Source organism: Pygoscelis adeliae, unplaced genomic scaffold (genome assembly GCF_000699105.1).
Source record: "Pygoscelis adeliae isolate BGI_AS28 unplaced genomic scaffold, ASM69910v1 Scaffold83, whole genome shotgun sequence".
Taxonomy (NCBI): Eukaryota; Metazoa; Chordata; class Aves; order Sphenisciformes; family Spheniscidae; genus Pygoscelis; species Pygoscelis adeliae.
This window is the reverse complement of record NW_008824467.1, coordinates 3749054-3759027: the sequence shown is the minus strand read 5'-3', so window position 1 is coordinate 3759027 and position 9974 is coordinate 3749054. Positions and strand designations below refer to the sequence as shown.

The following is a 9974-nucleotide window of genomic DNA, read 5'->3' as shown; positions in this document are numbered from 1 at the left end:
TTGAACCAAAAAAACTAATGGGGGAAACTAGAATACCTGACATAACGTCATCACAGATATAATAGATGTCATCCTTCCACCAGGTCTTCAAGATAATTAATGAAAGGTACCGTCTTTACAGGGATAATGGGGTTGGATATATGTGCATGAGAGTGGTGCTGTTGTGAAGCACTGTACTTTAAGTCTAACAGCACAAGTGTATTACAGGAAAAGAGAAGCACTAAGAAGCCTTTTGAATGGAAGTTCCAACTGTCATAAAAGTGTGGTACAAGTAATGTGCTACATCCTCCAGTCAGAATGATGATGGTGAACAGAAAATGTTAAATGAGATTAGAGAAGGTACAAATTTAGGACAGATATTAATAGTGAGAGTTTTCAGTTACCCTTAATTCATTTGGGTACTAAAGAGAGGATCTTTGAATTGCATCCTTCATGTATCCATAGGGAAAGTAATCAGTTTATAAAGTTGATCCACATGAAGGAGCAGGGAGAAAGATATGCTCAATCAAATGAGAAAGCAAAATGTTTTCCCTGTCTTGCCATCTATCTATGTGCTAATGCTCTAAGTATTGGTACCCGTTGAACAATTTAAACCAAGGTTACTGGAGGTAGTTTTAAAAGCATTAACTTCCAACAGGGTTTTTTTGTGTGAGAAACCAAGATCAGTGTACCACTGAGGGAAGGGTGGCCATAGTTCATTACCTCTTGATCTTGTTTTGAGAAACGCCATAGAGTTGGCACAGAAGATAAGTGTGAGGAGAGAGAATGTAAGGCAGAACACACATGAGTTGGAATCTTTCATTATTTTAGTTGCTTAGAGAACTTAAAAGTGTTAAGATGTCTTTAATATTATATAAACAATGGTAATCACTTATGTTAAAGACTAACAGCTACTCACACATTACTAACTGGAAAAGCTCTTTCTGTGTATATGCTTTGTAGTGTGACTCAGAATTGCATTACAAAATCAGAAAAAAATAAATCTGACATTCCTGATATTTCTAAAAATGAAAAACAGCTGCTGCTGTCTTTTGCACTTTTTATTTTTATAAATGAAACTCTATCGGTTTTTCATTATATATCATATAAAAAATAAAGTACAAAACCATTCCAGTTTCTTCCCCCCTTTTCTATCCAGATCAGTTTTTAAAGTGCTGCAACTCAGAATTAAGAAATTGAGATTTATAAAAATAAAAACTAAAAAAAAAGAAGTTATGGAATTAGGAGGGCTCTTTCATCTCAATATGAAGCCCATCAGTCTGTTAACACTGGAAGATTAGATGAAAAGTGCTGGAGGCACTATTGCTTGAACTTTTTAAAACTTAACTGTAAAAGGAGAAGAATTAGATGTTACTGAATTATTGGAATTCTGTTTAAAGAAAAATCTCATCTATTGGGATGTCAATGAATGTAGCTGCTAAGACTGGCTACATTAAAGTTACAGCTTGGCAAAATGAGAGCATAAGTTTACAGCATATTGCCCCTCTATGGCAAGATTACTAGGTAAGAGAAAGTATGGGAAATGTGAGGTAACTAGTCACTTAGTGAAAGTGTAGCAGCATTAAATTTAAAGGGTGATGGTCTCGTTTTTCTTGGGTTTGGAATATAAATAACTGCATGACTACTGAAATGGTTGAGTAATTACACATTAGGAAAACTCTGCATGCCAGAGTTCAGTAATAATAATGTAATGGCCTAGAAGATGCCCAAGAGCCTCTAAGCGTAAAGGTGACTGTCCTGTGTGCCATATGGTGAAATACCTGCAATAAAATATGAACATCCAGGATTTCCATTTATTTTACATCCATCATCTGCTGATATGCTCAAGTAATATCAGGGCTTCCATATATATCTGACATGTGTTTATCATTAGAGTAAGTTTCAAATGCATATACTCCCTCAATAGATTTAATGATGGAAAAATCTACATTTTGGTGCCAAAGGACTGGTATGTTTATCTCAGATGTTTTAATAGTTTTTCAGTGAACAGAATTTTTATTTCCATTGTCTTTTTCAGAAAGTGGCTGAAAAACATATAGATTAAAAGAAATCTGTTTTCAATTGTGCACAAAAATTGCAATGTGGTATGCCAAGAAATTCTGTCTTGTTTTGAATAGCATATTATAACATGGCCTACCCCTGCTTAGTGTGTGAAGCGTTCGTGAAGTCTTTAAGTTGTATATGCCTCCAGATCCCTGGCTCTCATATTTAGTTCCTTCAGCAGTGCTCTGAACATAAATACATCTCTCCCGAGAGTTTGTCTGAAGACATCGACCTGACAATACTTTAGTTATATATAGGTGTGTACCCTGGTGGTAATGCTTGTAAATGTGAATGTCTGAGCAAGACAGGGTTTGTTGGCAGGGATAAATCTTTTACCTTTACGTTATAAATTATCTGAAATATACCTGATTAAATTGGGACTTGTTTTTCAAATGTTAGCTAGTTTTGAAGATTTGTGTCTGTTGTAAATTTGAAGATCTGAACTATGTCTTTCTCTGTTACAAACTGTCTTTCATATGTGCTTATACATATGGTGCTGTATCGGGCTGCATCTGACAAGTGATAATTTGAGGTTTGAGCATCTGTTTTACAGGGAAATATTGTAAGGATGTCTCAAGATTATATCCTGAAAGTTCAGTACAGTTTTGTCACCGAGTTGACTTCATAAGCAGCCTGGTGGATATCTCAATTCTGAACCTTCTCAGGTTCATCCAAGGCAGAATACTGTGAACTGCTTCGTCCATTAAATAGTTTTAGTAATGTGGAGCTCATCCCTGTATCTCACCAATTTATTTGCTACCATCTGCTTCCACTCAGTCTTTGGACATGCCCATGATGGACAGCTGGATCTTGGGAGCTCAGATGCATTCAGGTCGTAGTGAACTCAGGCAATTGTTTCCTGCTCGGCTTGCAGCACTGCCTGAGTGTTGTTGGTCTACTTTGTGTTTCTGCCTTGTTTTCTATAACAAATAAGTATAAGTAATCCACTTTTTAAATTTTGCTTTCCCAAATAGTGGTTGTTTCAAATTTCGTTTTGAGGTTGGCCAGCTTAACTCCCTGTTCGGAGTTAATAAACAACTGCCTATTTTGAGTCTCTAGACCCTCATTCTAGATGGCCAGTTACGAGCAAATGATCTGTCAACTTCGCTTTTCTGCAAAAGTCAGTTGTGGTTTCAGATCTGATATGAAGTGGTTGTCAAACTAATTTATATATGACCTTTCCTCCAAATTTCATTATGTTTTCTGAAGAAGTCTATGTGAATTTTTTGGTAAAGACCTTTCTCTTTGTATTGTTCACAGCTACTGCCTGTTATCCGACATGCATTTTGTTTCTGTTCCCCCTGAAGCACATTTTTTGCTTCAGGGTTTCTATTTCATTATATTTTGCTTTCCAGTTTACTTTCTCAATAAGATTATCTTTTGCCTGATTTGGGGGGGGGGGGGGGGGGGGGTTTTTTGGGGGGGGTTTTGTTTTTTTTTTTTTTTAAGTGGCATCTATTTTACTGTGGTGTGTGCCAAATTTTTTATTCAGTTTGGCAAGATGCATGTATTTTATAGTGATACAGTGCCTCAACTGTTCAAATGTCAAAATAAATGAAATGCATATATTTTATACAAAGCTATATATAAAAAGCAAAAACATGTAGCCTTTATACTGTTAAGTTTTATGTATTTGATTTTACATTGCTATAAGTCAGAACTGTACATATTTTATACTGGTTAATTGTACTGGATGTACAATTCAAATTATGTAATATTTTTACATTACAGATATTTCTTAATAATTTTTTTAGAATCTAATACGGGGAGTACTCTATTCACAACTGCGTTCCACTGGGAATTTGTCCACATCATAGACACATTTGTCCATAGCATAAAGTAATGTTCAGCATGCTTCTAGGTTTTCTCAAAGGCCAGCAGATGTTTCAGTGTTGGTAGGCACAATGAGTTAGACCACCACAACTGTGTCAGGGAGTGGGCACAGTCCTCTTTCATAACTTTAAGAAGTTAACATTTTTTTTTTCTTAAAAAGTGTGTGCATTGTTTGTGTGGGATGCCAAACTGAGAGGACTACAGACACATATTCTTGCTAGCCCTGGAAGAAATTAAGAGAATAATAAAAAAGAAGCTAAGGGGGACTTCAGGTTTACTTGTGTATCTTGATGTTTTGTAAGAAATTGTTCAATTTTTCTTCCATTGTTCTATTACAAGACATCCTGCTGAGGTTTTTTCTGAAAGTCTTTAGATCTGTTAGGACATACCTTTTAGCTTCAATTGGAAATTTTTCATCAGTCTATTTGAAAAATTGTATATAGTCCAACAAAAAAAAATCTGTTGAAACTGGCATGATTTCCTGAGATACATACAGAAGTAATTGCTGTAAGAACTTCTCACCTGTCTTGCTATTAAGCTTCTATAGCTACTTCTTCGTAACACCTGTACCGTCATTTTGATGTTACATGGAAAATTGGGAAAGCTTGAGTAAAAACCGAGTAAAAGTTGATTATAAATCTGACAGGTTTTGGCCGTCCATTTCCAGTGCACAGTCTGAAGCATTTAGTGCTGATGTTTCTCTCCTTTGAATACTATGGGATTACTCTCCATTATTTCTGTATTTGGGAGAACCACTCTGTTTTAAACTCTTGCCAAATCCAACAGACACCTGTTTACTGCATTCCCTAATTGATCCATCCTCCTGTTATCAAGGGGAGTGTATTGGGTTTGCATGGCAAGGTTTTGGTAGCAGGGTGGGTGGGGGGAAGGCTACAGGGGTGGCTCCTGTGAGAAGCTGCTAGCAGCTTTCCCCATGCCTGATAGAGCCAATGCCAGCTGGCTCCAAGACGGAGCCACCGCTGGCCAAGGCTGAGCCCATCAGTGGCGGTGGTAGCACTTTGTGGGATAACATATTTAAGAAGGGGAAAAAACTGCTGTGCAACAGCAGCTGGGAGAGAGGAGTGAGAATATGTGAGAAAAACAACTCTACAGACACCAAGGGCAGTGAAGAAGGAGGGGGAGGGGGTGCTCCAGGCGCCGGAGCAGAGATTCCCCTCCAGCCTGTGGTGAAGACCATGGTGAGGCAGGCTGTCCCCCTGCAGCCCATGGAGGTCCACGGTGGAGCAGATATCCGCCTGCAGCCCATGGAGGACCCTACGCCAGAGTAGGTGGATGCACCTGAAGGAGGCTGTGACCCTGTGGGAAGCACACATTGGAGCAGGCTCCTAGCAGGACTTGTCACCCTGTGGAGAGGAGCCCACTCTGGAGCAGGTTTGCTGGCAGGACTTGTGACCCCATGGGGGACCCATGCCAGAGTAGTCTGTTCCTGAAGGGCTGCACCCTGTGGAAGGGACCACCCACACTGGAGCAGTTCATGAAGAACTGCAGCCCATGTGAAGGACTCACGTTGGAGAAGTTTGTGGAGGACTGTGTCCCGTGAGAGGGAGCCCATGCTGCAGCAGGGGAAGAGTGTGTAGAGTCCTCCCCCTGAGGAGGAAGGAGCGGCAGAGACAATGTGCCCCTGTCCAGCTGAGGAGGGGGAGTGACAGAGCGGCTTTGGTGGGCACGTGGTTTCCAGCCAGGGTCAAAGCACCACAGCCAACAAACAATCTCTTACTGTCAGGAGCTGAGAGACAACAATGCTGCCACGAGTGATGCCAAAAACCAATTGCCTCTCATACCAAAATCTTCACAATGTCTGATGGCCACAAATCATATACTGTATGTCTTACAGACATAAAGGAAGAGGGAGAACTAGCACCATTTCACAGTCAGAAAGTAACTTTTCTCAAGGGTCTTATTCCAAAGCAGTATGAGGTCATGAGATGGACTTGGGTGGCAGCCATGATCTGGCACCTTCAGCCACCCTGTGACTCCACATTAACCACATCTGCTGTTATGAAGGACAGCTGTAACTAGTTAGAGCTCTGGGAAGAACGTGTGGATTAACAGGTTTTCTGAGGGTTTTTTTTAGTAGAGAGACAGCTCTTCTCCTAAGCTGCTACGAAGGGTATTGCAATGACATCTTGTTTTGGCCCACAGTTGGGGATTTTTTTTTTTTTATGCTTACCCTGGTTAGCATTATCTCTGCCATTTTTTTGCTTAAAATCAGGCTGTTGTTACACTACACATTAAACTGCACTTCCAGTTAGTTTAGAAACTTGAGTATCACATGCTTCGAGGTTATTTTTTATCTCATGGCTTTTGCAATATACTGCATACTTGTCAGTGGGGTTTCTGACTGTCTCCCTTTGAATGTCATTATTTTAAATAACTGAGAGATGATCTAAAGTGACAGATGCAGGGCCACCAAGCATTACCAGTTCGGTAGCACTGTCCTTTGACCCAGCTGAAATTCTAGTAGTAGTATACTGTTCTAGTAGCAGTCTTGTTTCTGGTGAGACCCGTAGCAAGACAATCCCCTTTTGTACAAAAGTAAATTGAAGAATAGAAGTATGACCTCTTTCTTTCCTATTATTGATTCTAATTATAGCAGAGAGGGTGTGAACAAAAATTGGACTTGAACAGGAAGAGTAATCAGAATGAAGCGATGGTCACAAGTCTTCATTTCATATTCCCAAGTTAATCCCAGGTTTCTGCCCTTTAATTCTCCCTGAAGCTCTACTGTCTCAAGCATGCTAACAAGGTATCCCTTTCAACTCCTGCAATCCCATCTGTCCCAAAGCCCTGAGACACTCAGTTTCTCATTCTCACTTTATCACTTGCATCGTATGAAGCAGGTACTACCCACACAACTTCTGCCTGATGTTTTTTTTTAATCCAGTGCTGCCAGCTCTCAGAGCCATTCCATACTTCTTCTGACCCCTATTCCAGCCCATCTCAAAAATTGCATTGTGAATCTGTTTTTATCTTAGCAAGCTTGTAGTGTCCATTCTTTTCCCAATCATTGCCACGTTGTACAAAGTTTGTCTCCCTTATGTGGGGGATGCATGTGTGTTTGCACATGTGTAAGTTACACAACTGCTGCTTTATAATGCTATAATGACAAGTTATGTGTTGAGGTTTGTGCATCTGTGTGCACATCTACCATTCAGGATGAAGAACGCTTGTTTATGCAGTTTGCATTTCTTTTCATTTTAAGAGATTTGAAAATACAGAGATTGGTGCAGTTAATTCAGTTCAATGTCTACATGGAGTTTAATGAAATGTATCAGTGATGCTAGATAGACATCTTCAATACTATATACAGAAATAATGCATCACTTACCAAGATAAAAAGTTTGAGGAGGCTCTGAGTTTCAGGTGGTTCTGCATGTAGCTTACAACTTCTCACTGAAAAGTGTGACCATATACTGCTCAGTTGCGTTGTTCACTTTGCAGCGGCTTAGTTGCACACTGAATGAGGGAGAGTGTTCCTATGGAAAGCACTAGGACATTCTTGCATGGAAAAATGAATAGTGCAAAATAATACAAGAAGTAGCAGGAACATGTGAGAATAAATGTGTACAATTCCAGTATCTGCATAATTAAACATACTGGGGGCAGGAGGATGGGGAAAGGGTGTTCTTGCTGTGAATACAGTTGACATTTTTCTGTTAAGTTTTATTTTCTGCCAAGGTTTTATATACTGGAAGATACTTGAGGAAAAATAAATTGAGCATTGGATGTGCCAAAAAAACAGAAAAATGGGAAATTTTAAAGAATGTGAATGTCATATTGTATGTTTGTTGGCTACTGTCTATCAGTGTGAGTAGTGTTTGTGAAGTATTTTGCTATAAGGAAAAAATGTGGTTATTCCATACGGATTGGCATGTATATGCTTAAACCCTTTCTATAAATATTTGAATTAAAGGACACCAGATGTTGCACAGAAGCTGCTGCTGCTTTCTGAACTTCATGGTATATTCTTTCAAAACCCACAGGAAGTAGCTGAGGGAAAAAGTGTATTAATTAAGTTCAGAAATAGATTTTCCAGCTATAGAAAAATCTCCAAAGAAAATAGCGTTTGATCTTCAGAAATGTGAGCTTGCTGTCCCAGGAATCTGGTGGCAGCATGCAGCACTGTCACATGGGGATCAGAATTCAGATTTCGAGTTCTCAGAGCTGGGCTAGCCTGAAAGTAAGCCAGACTGTGGCCTTTGGAAATGGACCCATCTTTTGACCCGTCTCCTCTGGCCAGTGTTCATAGTTCTGTAGACAGTCTACAGGGAAAACATTTTCCAGTTTTTCTTGACCTGAAGAAATAACTTTGTAATAGCAGAGACTTGAAGAGAAAGGAAAGTACTAGAATTCCCAGATGCTCTGCACTTCAGATGTGAAATATGAGCAGACATACCCAGAATACATTTTGTAAGCTCTAGAACTACGGCAAAAGAAATATAAATGGGATTTGCTTTGCATTGCTTGAGGAACAAGATTTATGTTTTGCAAACCAATTAACTGTTTCTGTATTTAGAAGTACTGGCTCTGCTGCAGTTGCAGTGTTGTCTTCTGCTCTGTTTCCTTCAGACCAAAGACCTTCTCCTGCACTAGTAGTTGGCATGAAGTGTCCATCTATCTTTATGCAGCAAATACATAACTGTTTATACTAAGTGGCATAATTCTCCTGGAAGAAAATGTACATACAAACAAGTAAGATTCCCCACTGAGCACTCATGTCAAGCAAATCAGAAACTTCAAACATGCATTGCTGATGTACTAGCTAGTGTTTGTCGTGGTTTGACCCCAGCCAGCAACTAAGCACCCAGCAGCTGCTCACTCAACTCACCCCCATAGGATGGGGATAGCATCAGAAGAGCAAAAGTGAGAAAAACTCATGGCTTGAGATAAACACAGTAGCTCAATAAGTGAAGCAAAGCTGTATGTGCAAGCAAAGGAGAAGGAATTTATTCACCACTTCCCATCAGCGGGCAGATGTTTAGCCACATCCTGGAAAGCAGGGCTTCATTTCACATAACGGTTACTTGGGAAGACAAATGCCGTAACTGCAAACATACCCCCCCTTCCTTTTCCTTTCCTTATGCTTTTATTGCTGAGCATGACTTCATATGGAATGGAATATCCTTTTGGTCAGTTTGGATCAGCTGTCCCAGGTGTCTTTCCTTCCCAACCTCTTGCCCACCCCCTGCTTGCTTGTTGGGAGGGCAGAGTGAGAAACGGAGAAGGCCTCGATGCTGGGCGAGCACTGCTCAGCAATAACTAAAACATTGATGTGTTACCAGCTCTAAAATATTTTAGTCACAAATCCAAAGCACAGCATCTTGGCTGCTATGAAGAAAGTTAACTCCATCCCAGGGCAGAGCCAGTACAATCTCCACCCCTTGTTCCCTACTATTTACATACTCGTGACTTGGGCTCCATCTGTTGCGGTGGTCACTCAGGACAGGAGAGGCAGCGTGTTGTGTTGAGTTGTTGGGCACCAAAACCAGCTCAGGTTGGGTCATGGGGCACTTGCCCGATTCTTTACAAGGCTCATCATCTATTCGTTCAGGTGGCTTCTGCTGTAGTACTTCCTGTAGTATACAGCTCAAATCACAGGTAGCAACAATTTAAACATATATCCATTACAGTACCACTAGGAGGAAGGGAGGAAGGTGTGTCTTTTCTCCTCTTTCCCAAAGAACTCCACTGCAGGCTTTAAGAAATCTTCCTGCTAAATTTGTGTTTTACAAGCCTGTTACACCCACTTTCCCTCCCTTAAAAAAAAAGAAGACAAAGTTGCCTTTGGAAAAGTGTCAGATACCTCTCATTTTGTTCTTCAAGCAGAGTGATGACAAGAACCTGAACATGAGGTAGCTTTTACAATGTATTGTACCTGTGACTTCTCATGTATAAAAGAGGAAGTCAGAAATGGAAGCAATTCGTACTTTTCCCCTTTTTCTGCAAATTAAAGCATGAAGATCATATTTGTTCTTCGAATCAGTATACAGAGTTCCAGTATTCTACCACATCAAATTCAAGGTTGTTTGTCCTTAAGTTCAGGTTAGACCTTGCCTCTCAACCACATTTAATGTATA

The 9974-nt window shown here is 40.0% G+C and overlaps 1 protein-coding gene across 1 annotated transcript in view; it reads left to right on the top strand.

Annotated features, from left to right (window-relative positions):
* Positions 1-9974, top strand: part of SRFBP1 (serum response factor binding protein 1) — an 83767-nt gene that overhangs the window by 69546 nt on the left and 4247 nt on the right. The window lies entirely within an intron of this gene.